Below are 15,458 nucleotides of genomic sequence, written 5' to 3' on the forward strand. Positions count from 1 at the left end.
AGGACTGCGTGAAGCAACAGGTATCAAGAATATCACATAAAATACATGAAATGAATGTCCACTCTGGACTTTCTGCTGTTTCTGGTGACTGGAGTGATCACAGTTTGTTCCAGAAGATATCATTGCTACACACATGAACAAGCGGCTAATCGTCAAAATGCACAGTGGTGTTCATCATGATGTTGCTATTAATTTTCTAGGACTTCCATAGTCAGCTGTCACTAACTGGGTGACTTTAACAACAGAAATGTTATTTTCTACCTGTTTTGGAGGCAGAAAGTCCAGGATCCAGGTGCCGGCTGCTTTGTTCATCCTGAGGCCGTTCTTCTTGGGTTCTGGATAACCACCTTCTTGCCATGTCATCACAGTTTCTCATTCGTGTGCCCACACCTCTGGTGTTCTTTTGTGTCCAAATCTTCCCTTTTATACAGACACTGGTCAAATTGGATTAGGGCTTACCATATTGGCCTCATTTAAACTTAATCACTTTCTAGGAGGACTTGTCTCCAAATATAGTCACATTCTGAGGTTTCTGGGTTAAATCTTCAATATATGAATTTGCAGATTCAATTCAGTCAATAACAATAATTAAAACAATAAAGATGTTCTAAATATATAAGAAGAACAATCAAATCATTATATGATATGCACAAATTGAATATTAACCAGCCATAATATGTATCTATAAAAATAGATTGTTTTAAGGATGACTGTTGCACAGTGGCAACATGATATTATATTCAGTATAGTTACCAGATGGAATTTAAACAAGTTTAATAGCAGAGGAAAGGATTGGACATTTCCATAAGTGAAAATAAAGCAGTGTGCAGACCTGAGTGTAAAAAGGGCCCTGACTCTGTAAACAGAAGGGTAGAAAAAATGGTGCTTAACCACAAGTAATAGTTAATTAATCAGTGTAATTGTTTTTATTTCCTCCCAAATGTGTACATCTTGCAGATTTTCTGTAATGAGTTTGTATTGTTTTTATAATGGGAAAATTATGTTAGTCCTCTAAAACAATATAATAAAATTCATTCATTAAAGCAAGAATGAAAATTGTCGAGACAACCTGATTTCTTACAGAGGTTCTTCAGAGTCAGCTGCATTCTCAGTCCCTCTATTGGCTATGGTCTTGATCACAGTCTCAGCCACGCTGACCTGAGAGAAACTGGAAGATCACTGTGTTTTCAGTCCAAAGCACTGTTATAATTCCCTTTCTTTTACAGCTCTTTTCTTTGTCAAGAAATGAAGGCTGGATATCAGTGAAAATGGTGGTGCTAGGAACTCCACATTCTTAGCTCTCATAAAAACCCTAAAAAAATAGAGGGAAATCCAGAAAAGAAAATCAGCTTTTTTTTGGTATAGTCATCCCTCTTTATCTGAAGGAAATTGGTTCCAAGATCTCCTAAAACTTATGGAACCTCGAGTCCCTTGTATGAACCTCTGTATATCCTTCTATATACTTTATTAATAAATCATTTCTAAGTGAGTGAGTGTTAGTCACTCAGTTGTGTCCGACTCTTTGTGACCACAGATAGTAGCCCACCAGGCTCCTCTGTGCATGGCATTCTCCAGGCAAGAATACTGGAGTGGGTTGCCATGCCCTTCTCCAGAGAATCTTCCCAAGCCAAAGATGGAAACCATGTCTCTTGCATCTCCTGCATTCTCAGGTTAATTCTTTACTGGTGAGCCACTGGGGAAGCCCAACGCTTTCAGTAGCCTGATATACAATGAAGAACAATGAGTAGAACCTAAAAGACCTGTAGGACATCATCAAATACACCAACACACCAACATATACATTCTTATAGTTTCTGGAGGAGAGGAGAGGGAGAAAGAGATAGGAAGAATATTTGAAAAAAAAAAAAACAGTGGTTAAAAATACCCAAAGCAGGTGAAAACATTAGTCTTTATATATAAGAAGCTGAACAAATTCCAAGTAGGATAAACTCAAAGAGACCTACACCAAAGCACAACATAATTAAATTGTCGAATACAAAGACCTTTCAAAGCAACAAGAGAAACATCTCTTAAGGTATAATTCAGTTCAGTTTAGTTTAGTCACTCAATCGTGTCCGACGCTTTGCGACCCCATGAATCGCAGCACGCCAGGCCTCCCTGTCCATCACCGACTCCTGGAGTTCACTCAGACTCACGTCCATCGAGTCAGTGATGCCATCCAGCCATCTCATCCTCTGTCGTCCCCTTCTCCTCCTGCCCCCAATCCTTCCCAACATCAGAGTCTTTTCCAGTGAGTCAACACTTCACATGAGGTGGCCAAAGTACTGGAGTTTCAGATTTAGCATCATTCCTTCCAAAGAAATCCCAGGGCTGATCTCCTTCAGAATGGACTGGCTGGATCTCCTTGCAGTCCAAGGCACTCTCAAGAGTCTTCTCCAACACCACAGTTGAAAAGCATCAATTCTTCAGTGCTCAGCCTTCTTCACAGTCCAACTCTCACATCCATACATGACCACAGGAAAAACCATAGCCTTGACTAGACGGACCTTTGTTAGCAAAGTAATGTCTCTGCTTTTGAATATGCTATCTAGGTTGGTCATAACTTTCCTTTCAAGGAGTAAGCGTCTTTTATTAATTTCATGGCTGTAGTCACCATCTGCAGTGATTTTGGAGCCCCCAAAAATAAAGTCTGACACTGTTTCCACTGTTTCCCCATCTATTTCCCATGAAGTGATGGGACCGGATGCCATGGTCTTCGTTTTATTAATGTGGAGCTTTAAGCCAACTTTTTCACTCTCCACTTTCTCTTTCATCAAGAGGCTTTTGAGTTCCTCTTCACTTTCTGCCATAAAGGTGGTGTCATCTGCATATCTGAGGTTATTGATATCTCTCCCGGCAATCTTGATTCCAGCTTGTGTTTCCTCCAGTCCAGCGTTTCTCATGATGTACTCTGCATAGAAGTTAAATAAGCAGGGTGACAATATACAGCCTTGACATACTCCTTTTCCTATTTGGAACCAGTCTCTTGTTCCATGTCCAGTTCTAACTGTTGCTTCCTGACCTGCATACAGATTTCTCAAGTGGCAGGTCAGGTGATCTGGTATTCCCATCTCTTTCAGAATTTTCCACAGTTTATTGTGATCCACACAGTCAAAGGCTTTGGCATAGTCAACAAAGCAGAAATAGATGTTTTTCTGGAACTCTCTTGCTTTTTCCATGATCCAGCAGATGTTGGCAATTTGATCTCTGGCTCCTCTGCCTTTTCTAAAACCAGCTTGAACATCAGGAAGTTCACGGTTCACATATTGCTGAAGCCTGGCTTGGAGAATTTTGAGCATTACTTTACTAGCATGTGAGATGAGTGCAATTGTGCAGTAGTTTGAGCATTCTTTGGCATTGCCTTTCTTTGAGATTGGAATGAAAACTGACCTTTTCCAGTCCTGTGGCCACTGCTGAGTTTTCCAAATTTGCTGGCATATTGAGTGTAGCACTTTCACAGCATCATTTTTCAGGATTTGAAATAGCTCAACTGGAATTCCATCACCTCCACTAGCTTTGTTCGTAGTGATGCTTTCTAAGGCCCACTTGACTTCACATTCCAGGATGTCTGGCTCTAGGTCAGTGATCACACCATTGTGATTATCTGGGTTGTGAAGCTCTTTTTTGTGCAGTTTTCTGTGTATTCTTGCCACCTCTTTTTAATATCTTCTGCTTCTGTGAGGTCCAAACCTTTTCTGTCCTTTATCGAGCCCATTTTGCATGAAATGTTCCCTTGGTATGTCTAGTTTTCTTGAAGAGATCTCTAGTCTTTCCCATTCTGTTGTTTTCCTCTATTTCTTTGCATTGATATCTGAGGAAGGTATAAGGAACTCTCAAAAAGATCAGTAAAAAATTGCTCATTAGAATCTGTGGAGGCCAGAAGACATTTGGATGATTTATTGAAATTCCTGAAAGAAAAATAGCTGACAACCAAAAAGCTCTGTATCTTCAAAATACAAGGAACAACTAAGATAAAAGGTAAGATTTTTCTTGCTATCAGACCTGCCCTAAAACAAATGCTAATGGGAATTTTGCAGGTTAGGAAGAAAAAACCCTAGGCAGTAACTCAAATCTACATGAAAAACATAAAAACACTGAGAGATATGATTATGTAAACAAATATAAAAAATACATGAATATGTTTTTGTTTGTAATTTTTGTTATTGTTCTTTCTTCTTTCAAAACTCAGGATTATTGATCTTGTTCTCACTTTATTCTAATTCATTACAGGTTCTAAATATTATGAATCTTCTTATAAATCCTAAATAGCCCTTCTGTGCATCCTATGCACCAGGTCAATTTAATGATCCATTTCCTTTATACATTTTTGACAGATTTGTTTCTTATTGTTCATGACTTTGCTCCAATTAGGATGAACCTAATAGACACATTTTGGAAGTATTACTGTATTGCTAGCTCAAGAATAATGCAAAGGGCCTTGTGTAGTTTTCAGTTTTATTAGAATATTTAGGAATGTCTCCAGTGATTTTGTCTGTGGATATGATGCTAAAAGGCAAAAGACAAATATTTTTAGGTGAACTTTCAATCACTGGAAAGTTCTTATCCCTGTTACTCCAATGCACAGACTGTGCAAACTAATACTTGAGAATTTTCCATTTACAGTGGGAATATTGACAGGCTCTATCACAGGCTGAGAAGGTTAATAGAGTGGAGAGGGTTTGGGGAACTATCTCTCATGATGAACAGTTGAAGAGACTGATAACATTAATCCTGGAACAGAAGAGATTAAAATAGTGCTTCTTGAAAGTGCTTTTAAATTACTGAAAGACTTTGATTTAGTGACAATTAAAATCCAAAATCACAAAGCTGATAAGAAGGAGAGCTACTGTGGTTGAAACAAGGTCAGAAACCTTAAGACCAGAAAGCAGTCTCTGCAGCTTAATTCTCAGCTCCTCTGTCTGGGGATCCTTCCTGGGAATACAGAAAAGCACTTTTCTAAGAAGATAGTTTTAGATACTATAAGATATTATAAAATTCCATCACAAGGAATAAAAGAAATTATATTGACCTAAAAGATAGATTCAAGACTATTTTTTAAAGTATCATTAGGTTAAATAAAACACGTAGCATAATGTGTAATAATTACTTGAATAGTAATATTTTCTACCAGTTATTGTAACAGGTTACTATTATGGTTATGAATCAGGACTTAAAAACATGAATCCTAATATTTCCACTTACTCACTGTATGACCTTGGGCAAATACACTATATATGATTGAATTTCTTCATCTATAAAATAGACGTATAATGTACCTTTCTTAAGTTTTCATATCAAATGATTAAAGAATTTTTGTGATACATTATAAGATGTTTGGCACCTAGAGAGTACTACTTATGCATTTGATATATAAATAATCGGGCTTCCCAGGTAGCTTTAGTGCTAAAGAACCTGCCTGCCAATATAGGAGACTTAAGAGATGCAGCGCAGATTTGACCCCCGGGTTGGGAAAATCCCCTGGAGGAGGGCATGGCAACCCATTCCAGTATTCTTGCCTGGAAAATCCCATGGACAGAGAAACCTGGCAGGCTATAGTCCAAAGGGTCACAAAGAGTCAGACAGGACTGAAGCGACTTAGTATATATAAATTACTCAACAATTTAATACACAAACCAATCAATCTATGAGAAAAAAATACAGATGTTGTTGCATGAAAGCTAATTATTTGTAAATTTGAAAAGTTAAAGATTTAGAGACTAAGGACGGTTTGTTCAAAACACCTGTTACAGCTAAAGAAACAAAGTTCAAGATTGTATCTGATAATGAATTCGTTATGTTCTTTATCAATACACTGATATTCATCTCAGTTGATTTCATAAAAAATAGATAAAAATTTTATTTTTCACAATTATTAGGTATAATTTCTTGGGGGTGTTTTGTTCAAATGAACCTCCAGAATTAAAGACCTAAAATATCTGGTTGCTGTTTTTGTTTCCTCACTAAGTTGTGTCTGAATTTTTTGTGACTCCAGAGGCTATAGCTAGCCAGGTTCCTCTGTCCATGAGATTTCCCAGGCAAGAATATTGAAGTGGGTTGCCATCTACTTTTCCAGGGGATCTTCCTGATCCAGGGATTGAACCTGTCTCTCCCTCATTGGCACGCATGTTCTGTACCACTGAGCTATCACGGAAGGCCAAAATATCTGGATTTATTTAAAAAACACAAAATTCAAAGAAGAACTGCTATTGTGGTCAGTTGGGTCTGAGTAGAAGGAATCAAATTTCAAGTAAAATACCAAAATTAGAAGACTGCAAGTACAAACCAGAAGATGTTCCCACGTCTATAAAAGTAGTCAGAGAAATTATGGATTAATAAGTAATAATTTATAATTGATAAATTATGACAAGAGCTTTGTGAGATTAGTAAAACAGGAGCTGAGTTTAGGACTGAGACATCTTGGTGTCTCAGCTTTAGTTACTTTTCTTCTTTTCTCCTCTTCTTCCTGAAGAGAAGCAGTCTGATGTGTGGCTGACAAGGCAACAAGCCAAGGACCGAGACAGGTCTTTTCCTGGTAGCCTCCATGAACTGAATTTCATAGTAACATGACAAGGAGTTTCCAGAGGATTTGGTGTGGTCTGTTGCTGTTCCATGACTTCCCTTCTGACGTCATAACTGGGGACGATAACCTGATTGAGAGATTCTGGTGGGAATGTACACACTGGTGCAGCCACTATGGAGAACAATATGGAGGTTGCTTAAGAAATTAAAAATAGAGCTACAGTATGATCCAGCAGTCCCGCTCTGGGCATATACCTGGAGAAGAACATGGTTTGAAAGGATCCGTGCCCCCAGTTTTCATTGCAGCCCAGTTTATGATAGCCAAGACATGGAAGCAACCTAAATGTCCATCGTCAGAGGAAAAGATAAACAATATATGGTGCATATATACAGTGGAATATGGCGCGTGTGCTCGTTGGCTCAGTTGTGTCCGACTCTTTGCAATCACGTGGACAGTAACCTCCAGGCTCCTCTGTCCATGGAATTCTCCAGGCAAGAATACTGGAGTGGGTTGCCATTTCCGACTCCACAACAGAGTATTATTCAACTATTAAACAGGATGAAATATGCATTTGCAGCAACGTGGCTGGACCTGGAGATTAGCGAACGAAGTGAAGTAAGTCAGACAAAGACAAATGTTATATGATATCACTTACATGCAGACTCTAAAAAATGATGCAAATGAACATGCTTACAGAGCAAAATAGTAAGGAAAATAGTCTAGAGTAAAAAAGAAGGATTCCAGTATCTCCAGATGTGCCCTTTCTATGTTAGGGGTCATATTGAAAAGTTTATTTAATTAAAATTCCCTATCATAGGACTTTGTTTACATCTTCCTCCCACTATAAAATATTGATATAAAAGAGAGCAAAAATTGCTAGGCATTTTATTTTCTTAGTAATATATTATATATATATATATTTTTTTTTCTTTTTTTTGCTAGGTGGCTTCAAGTTAGGAACCTCAGGTCCCAGATTGGAAATGCCACTTACCTTCATCTGTAGGTGAAAAGCAGAAAGTCCCTCTGCTCGGCTTCTAAGATGCTGCTGCCTTTGAGTGCAAGGACAACCTCTCCATCTTACTTTACCAGCAGTGCTTTTAGGGTCTCAATCCAAAGAGATGGGTGATTGGATTAATAAATTGAAAGGACTGGCTGATGTGTTGGCTCAGGGTATTTTTATAAAATATTAGGTATAAACAGTTGGAAATAAATGTGGCAATATTTCTGACCTAATTATTACCACCTGAGAAGACATCAAGACGGAGATGGTTTAAAAGAATAGAAACTTTGATTCTTTATTAAAGATCAGCAAACTTTGATGGAGTAAGACAATCATTCTGACTTCATTTTAAGAGTCTATGGTAGGAATAAAAATATTCAAGATATTAAATAGTGAAAAACAAACAAAAATCACTGTGTTTCTGAAGAAGATTATAACCGTGAAAACCAAAGAAGAGAAACAGTTTATTCATTGATTTGTTTGGTTGAATGATTAACTCGTATATTCATCCACTCAGCAAATGGTTATCAAATATTTAAGCCTGCAAGTTTTCCTCAATCTCTTTTTCCACTCTCACCTCTTATTGTTATTTGTATGTCTGTGCTCTAACTACATTGTAACTATATCACAATTTCTAGAAATCACTATACCTTTTCATGTTTCTAAACAATTAAGTATGTATTAGTTTGGAATACTCATTTTTCAACCAGGTTTTTTGAATCATTTTTTAAGACTTTGTCAAATTTTACATTCATAACATCACATAAGACCGCATCGGGTAGTCAGGGTACCTTCTGCAATGTTCCTGAAGCCTGTAACCTTGCAAATGCAGCTATGCTAGAGAACTTCAGAGGAAAGTCATGAAAGTCACCTCTATGCCAAATACATTCTTATACAGACGTTTGAAGGAAAGAGGAATCTATTGTGGAAAAACTAATTCTGGAGGGAAAAAATAGGAAATAGGAAACATTTGCAAAATTCAAATTAGAAGCCTCTGTATTTTCAGGAAAATACCACAGCCAGAATCAGAGAACTAGACTGCTCAACAGAACAGAAGACAAACATTTTGAGAAAGGGAGGCTGAGTGATGATGAATGGGCTGGACACAGGGGGTGAGAGGGTGGAAGAAAGGGGCAGAAGGCAGAGCTCAGTGTGAAGCATTTGAGCTAATAAAGTCTGTAACTACCTATATCACAGGTAGGTGATTCATGAGCCCTCCACCTTTCCAGCCCATTAATGCCCCATTTAGAATATCCAGGAGATGGATTACTGCACTAACTACCTTGCACACTGGATTTACAGGGACGATTTACTGGAATATTTCCCCCTCCAATAAATCACAGTATGAATATTGATTGTGGTGCCCTGTACTTATCTAAACGCTTTATGTGGATTATAAAAGAAAAGCAATGGCTGTTTCCGTGGAAAGGTTTGAAGAGGAAGGATCTTGTCGAGAAAACGAGTCTACAGAGGTGTTCTAAAATATGCAAGGCCAGTATTACATAGTGAGGAATGAGTGTGTAACACAGCATTGCCGATCGGGACCAATTTATTAGATGCTATACAAGTGCTAAACCGCCTTAAATCAATAGTTTGCAAGACAGCAGAAGGTTGGGTGTGATAAGTCATCATCCTGATGAAATATAGATTATTCCAAAACTATTAAACAAGCGGTAGGTGTCAGGAAAGTTGTTCACTTTTAAGAGCTAAGCAAAACCATCTATTTCAGAGGAGTGGAATCAATAGACATTGGTGGCCTGCCTTGTAGCCTGAATATATACATAAACGGATAGCTAAAATTACTCATTGACACTTGGTGGGGTTATACTGCCTTCACTGTTGTTCAATTTTTGAAAAATAATTCTCTAAGGAATGTGCTGAAGTGAGAAATAGAAGGAGCTGCACCTTATACCTCTTCCCCTCAACTTCTCCCCCTTAGATGTCTCTCCTTTTCTTTCTCTTCTTCCTCTTTGCTGCCATTCGAGGAACATCTATTGTGTGATAATAGATAATCAATACTGCCTTGAGAGATTCGTGTGGGTTAATCTAGGTAATATGTAAATCAACATTGAGGGACTTCCCGGCAGTACAGTGGTTAAGAATCCACCTTCCAGTGCAGGGGACACGGGTTTGATCCCTGGTCAGAGAACTGGAACCCCGCATGCCACAGGGCACCTAAACCTGTCTTGCAAACTGCAGAACCCACGTGCTCCTGAGCCCTCCCACCACAATAAAGATCTCACACAGCCAAATAAATGAATGCATGAATAAAAGAGACAATTTTCATCCTTAAAAATAAAATAAAACAATACTGAGAAGCAGCTGTTATTTCCTTGAGCTAGGTAATAGGTGTTCAGAATAACTATGTCCTCTGCCTAATGCCAAACATTTAGGGAGTGGCATATTGGGCATGGGATGGAGACGTTTGAATGGTCTCTGCTTTCCATTGGGAGATCTCATGAGCATTGCATCAGTCTCCCCATGTGGACATCAATTAGTTTCATGTCATCAAAGACACTGCTTGCAAAGCCCTCTTCGTCTGAGTGGCTACAGAGATAAGTCTGGTCCGGAGGAATCACGGGCATTTCCAAACGTGGTTTGTCATAAAAATAACCAAGGGTAACATAGATTTCTCAGACCATGCTAGAATTATGCAGGAGATTTTTAAAAGAGAAAGTCTGAAGACTTTTATTTTTCTTCCCATGGGTATTTCAAGGTTGAGAAACATTCAAGTAACACATATCTTTTTTTTTAAATTTTATTTTATTTTTAAACTTTACAATATTGTATTAGTTTTGCCAAACATCGAAATGAATCCACCACAGGTATACCTGCGCTCCCCATCCTGAACCTCCCTCCCTCCTCCCTCCCCTACCCTCCCTCTGGGTCGTCCCAGTGCACCAGCCCCAAGCATCCAGTACCGTGCACCGAACCTGGACTGGTGACTCGCCTCATACATGACACTATACATGTTTCAATGCCATTCTCCCAAATCTCCCCACCCTCTCCCTCTCCCACAGAGTCCACAAGACTGATCCACACATCGGTGTCTCCCTTGCAGTCTCGTACACAGGGCTATCGTTACCATCTTTCTAAATTCCATATATATGCGTTAGTATACTGTATTGGTGTTTTTCTTTCTGGCTTACTTCACTCTGTATAATAGGTTCCAGTTTCATCCATCTCATTAGAACTGATTCAAATGTATTCTTTTTAATGGCTGAGTAATACTCCATTGTATATATGTACCACTGCTTTCTTATCCATTCATCTGCTGATGGACATCTAGGTTGCTTCCATGTCCTGGCTATTATAAACAGTGCTGCGATGAACATTGGGGTACACGTGTGTCTTTCCCTTCTGGTTTCCTCAGTGTGTATGCCCAGCAGTGGGATTGCTGGATCATAAGGCAGTTCTATTTCCAGTTTTTAAAGGAATCTCCACACTGTTCTCCAGAGTGGCTGTACTAGTTTGCATTCCCACCAACAGTGTAAGAGAGTTCCCTTTTCTCCACACCCTCTCCAGCATTTATTGCTTGTAGACTTTTGGATCGCAGCCATTCTGACTGGTGTGAAATGGTACCTCATAGTGGTTTTGATTTGCATTTCTCTGATAATGAGTGATGTTGAGCATCTTTTCATGTGTTTGTTAGCCATCTGTATGTCTTCTTTGGAGAAATGTCTATTTAGTTCTTTGGCCCATTTTTTGATTGGGTCATTTATTTTTCTGGAGTTGAGCTGTAGGAGTTGCTTGTATATTTTTGAGATTAGTTGTTTGTCCATTGCTTCATTTGCTATTATTTTCTCCCATTCTGAAGGCTGCCTTTTCACCTTGCTAATAGTTTCCTTTGTTGTGCAGAAGCTTTTAATTTTAATTAGGTCCCATTTGTTTATTTTTGCTTTTATTTCCAATATTCTGGGAGGTGGGTCATAGAGGATCCTGCTGTGATGTATGTCGGAGAGTGTTTTGCGTATGTTCTCCTCTAGGAGTTTTATAGTTTCTGGTCTTACGTTTAGATCTTTAATCCATTTTGAGTTTATTTTTGTGTAAGGTGTTAGAAAGTGTTCTAGTTTCATTCTTTTACAAGTGGTTGACCAGTTTTCCCAGCACCACTTGTTAAAGAGATTGTCTTTAATCCATTGTATATTTTTGCCACTTTCCAAAACTGGACCAGGAAGAAATAGAAAATCTTAACAGACCCATCACAAGCACGGAAATTGAAACTGTAATCAAAAATCTTCCAGCAAACAAAAGCCCAGGTCCAGACGGCTTCACAGCTGAATTCTACCAAAAATTTAGAGAAGAGCTAACACCTATCCTGCTCAAACTCTTCCAGAAAATTGCAGAGGAAGGTAAACTTCCAAACTCATTCTATGAGGCCACCATCACCCTAATACCAAAACCTGAAAAAGATGCCACAAAAAAAGAAACTACAGGCCAATATCACTGATGAACATAGATGCAAAAATCCTTAACAAAATTCTAGCAATCAGAATCCAACAACACATTAAAAAGATCATACACCATGACCAAGTGGGCTTTATCCCAGGGATGCAAGGATTCTTCAATATCCGCAAATCAATCAATGTAATACACCACATTAACAAATTGAAAAACAAAAACCATATGATTATCTCAATAGATGCAGAGAAAGCCTTTGACAAAATTCAACATCCATTTATGATAAGAACTCTCCAGAAAGCAGGAATAGAAGGAACATACCTCAACACAATAAAAGCTATATATGACAAACCCACAGCAAACATTATCCTCAATGGTGAAAAATTGAAAGCATTTCCTCTAAAGTCAGGAACAAGACAAGGGTGCCCACTTTCACCATTACTATTCAACAAGTAACACATATCTTAAGCTCCTTGCTGAGATCCTTGTATTTTGAAATGTGCCATTACATTCTCAGGTCCTCTAACACAGAAATAAGGGACAAATTTCAGTTTTTATTCTCTGTCAGTGTAATCTTTCTTTCCTCTCCATTTCGTTGTCTTACTCTCTCTAAGATTTTTCACTGATTCTATCAGTGTATCTCCAACCCTCATCTTTTTGTCATATTGATATTTTATCTCATTTATTATTTTAATGAAGTATAGTTGATTTACAATATTTCAGGCATACAGCAAAGAGATTCAGTTATACATGCATATATTCCTTTTTCAGATTCTGTTCCATTATAGGAAAATATACTGAATAGAGTTCCATGTACTACACAGTAGGTTCTTATTGTTTATTTTGTATATGGTATGTATACCTGTTAGTCCCAAATTCCAAATATGTCCCTCCCCGCTTTCTCCTTTGGTAACCATAAGTTTGTTTCCTATGTCTGTGAGTCCATTCCTGTATGTAATAAGTTCATGTTCACCTGCCCCTGCCCCCCTGTGGCACCCCTGGTAAAAGCTCAAAGAAAACCCAAGCCTCCTGCTCTGTCGTGTAAACTGTACACAGTCCACAGGTACATGAGCAGGTGATGATGGTCCAACACGATTATTGGGAGCTTTGACTTTTGAAGGAGAGAGATTCATTTCTTTTGGTCCCCAAATAAATTAACCAAACAAGGTGGATAGGAAGAGATCCAGGGTTCATAGGAGAAAAGGTGGGAGACAAACTGGAAATGTAGGTGAAGAGGTGAATCTAAGCAGAGGTACATTAAGACATGCATCACAGCAGACGGCAAAGGACCTAGAGGTGTGACGTGAAGCTGTATTTGGTTACATCTGACCTCTCTTCACACATTAAAACCCATTTCAAAAACATGTCACCATTCATTGATACAGGCCCTTTATGTCTAACACATCCTATGCAACATATACATGGAAAATACATTGATAAATGATACAGAATTTCAAGCTCACTCATCAACAAGCGAGATGGTTACAAATGTTGTGTAGTGGCTAAGTCGTGTCTGACTCTTTGTGACCCGCTGGACTGCAGCCCCCAGGCTCCTCTGTCCATGGGATTCTCCAGGCAAGAATACTGGAGTGGGTTGCCATTGCCTTCTCCAAGGGATCTTCCCAACTCGGGATCAAGCCTGTGTCTTCTGCACTGGCCTGCAGGTTCTTTACCGCTGAGCCACCAGGGAAGTCCCAGTTACAAATGACCATAGAATAAATTGGAATGATAAAAACAAGGTAGAGAGATAACATTTGTCTTCAAACAAAGCTTTAGGAAACTAGAGCTTTCTTCCAATCAGATGGCCCGATAATAATGAAATTTGAGGTAATGCATGAGATTCATAAATATTTAGAATCACTGCTCCTCCCAACAGCCCATGATGATAATAATTTTGTACAAATCTATGCCAAATATTATAAACTCAAAACACATGTATCTTTCCTAGCAAACTGATACTCAATTTTTTATTAAGTAACTTGCTTCTGTCTTTTTTAAATATCAGAATACTCCAAAATATAGTTAATGTTTTTCAGTTGCTTTCAATATCCCAGAATTTTTGAATAATTCACTTCTTTGTTTCTTACACTATCACTTAAACAGTAGATTTTAGCCTTTGTAGTCTTTTTCTTTTAATTCAAAAATTCACATGATGTTTAATGCATGTTGCTGCAGATCCTGCTATGCATGGTGATGCACCACATACCAAAGGAAAGGTGATGAATGAGCTTGAAATTGTGTATTATTTATCAGTGCATTTTCCATGTATATGTTGCGTAGGGTTTGTTAGAAATAAAGCCTCAGCCAGTGAATGGCGACATGATTTTGAAATGGGTTTTAATATGTGAGGAGAGGCCATATTCTGGCAAGGTACTCTTTTAACTGTGTGACCTCGGGCAAGCTGCTTCACCTTTTTGTGCATCCATGGGGCCAGCAGTAACTATTCATGAATTGGGAGGATTGAACCATGTGATGACACCCAATAAACTGTCAGCATGAAATTCTCTCTTTCCTCCTTAATAATTCCACTCAAGCTAAAGTATTTAATGGTTCTAACCAAGATAATAGCAGGAAGGATTGAAATTTTATTTCTACCACATGGTATGGGTGAACATAGGGGAATAAAATGCTAATGAAAATCTCCTCTTCTTTCTCAAAGCTGCTAAATTGAGCTGGAAATAGCAAAGCAGAAATATTCTTCACAGCCGTCTTCCAAAACTTCAACTAGCTCTGCTTTCCTGAAATACCTCCCATCCCAGCTTCTGCACTTGAGCTTCACACTTAAGAGTTTCTGGGCCCAGCTGGCACTCCAAGGACTTAGGAAAGAAAGACTGTAATAGTTAGCATTTAGTATACAGTGAATATCTCAATTCTGAAAGTTCCTTGCCTTGGAGAACTTATACTCTGGACAATAAATGTAAGAGATACTTGGCACTTGGAAAAAAAAAAAAACTCCTTCCAGACCCAGCTGGTTGAGAAAATAAAATTAATAAATATTCAAGGAGGACCCTTTTCCTTCTTTTCTGGATGAGTTTTGATTAGAATCCTTACCAGTATGAATGCTATTTTAAGCACCTTGTTCCAGGGCCCCATGTCATTATAAGGAAATGTTAAAAAACAGATTGTCGATGTGTGGTTTCCAGGTAATGAGTTGTCTCCTGTCTTTTTGCACAGAATTCATTAGCTCCAGAATATTTTTTTCCTCCAGATTACCTTGTGAATTCCATTTGTCCTTCAAATCCCGGCTTATCTGTTACCTCTTTCTAAGCCACCCAGACCCTTTTCTGCACGTACAAGCCAGCTGTTCCACGTTCAGCGTCATCTTTGTGTTGTTGTTGTTAAGTTGTCCAGTCGAGTCTGACTCTTTGTGACTCCATGAACGCCAGTCTTTATACCTACATTGGAAATCACCTTCTGCCAAACAAGGTGCTAGCGTTTTATTTATATTGTATCATTGAATCTTGGTAAGAATGAATGTGCTATTATCTCTTTGGTGCAGGTATTGAAACTCACATGACTTGGCTTGAGTTGTTTGCC

General features: G+C 38.5%; 2 long non-coding RNA genes across 2 annotated transcripts in view; one reads left to right on the forward strand and one right to left on the reverse strand.

Moving 5' to 3' along the window:
• Positions 1–949, reverse strand: part of LOC113904080 — a 21,344-nt gene extending 20,395 nt beyond the window's left edge. The window contains exon 1 of the long non-coding RNA XR_003514400.1: positions 262–949. This is a non-coding gene — a long non-coding RNA (uncharacterized LOC113904080). The remainder of the gene's footprint in view (positions 1–261) is intronic.
• Positions 1–7,676, forward strand: part of LOC113904081 — a 12,013-nt gene extending 4,337 nt beyond the window's left edge. Inside the window, exon 2 of the long non-coding RNA XR_003514401.1 lies at positions 7,463–7,676. This is a non-coding gene — a long non-coding RNA (uncharacterized LOC113904081). The remainder of the gene's footprint in view (positions 1–7,462) is intronic.
• Positions 7,677–15,458: the final 7,782 nt, after the last annotated feature.

This window comes from Bos indicus x Bos taurus, chromosome 14 (assembly GCF_003369695.1).
Source record: "Bos indicus x Bos taurus breed Angus x Brahman F1 hybrid chromosome 14, Bos_hybrid_MaternalHap_v2.0, whole genome shotgun sequence".
NCBI classification, from domain to species: domain Eukaryota; kingdom Metazoa; phylum Chordata; class Mammalia; order Artiodactyla; family Bovidae; genus Bos; species Bos indicus x Bos taurus.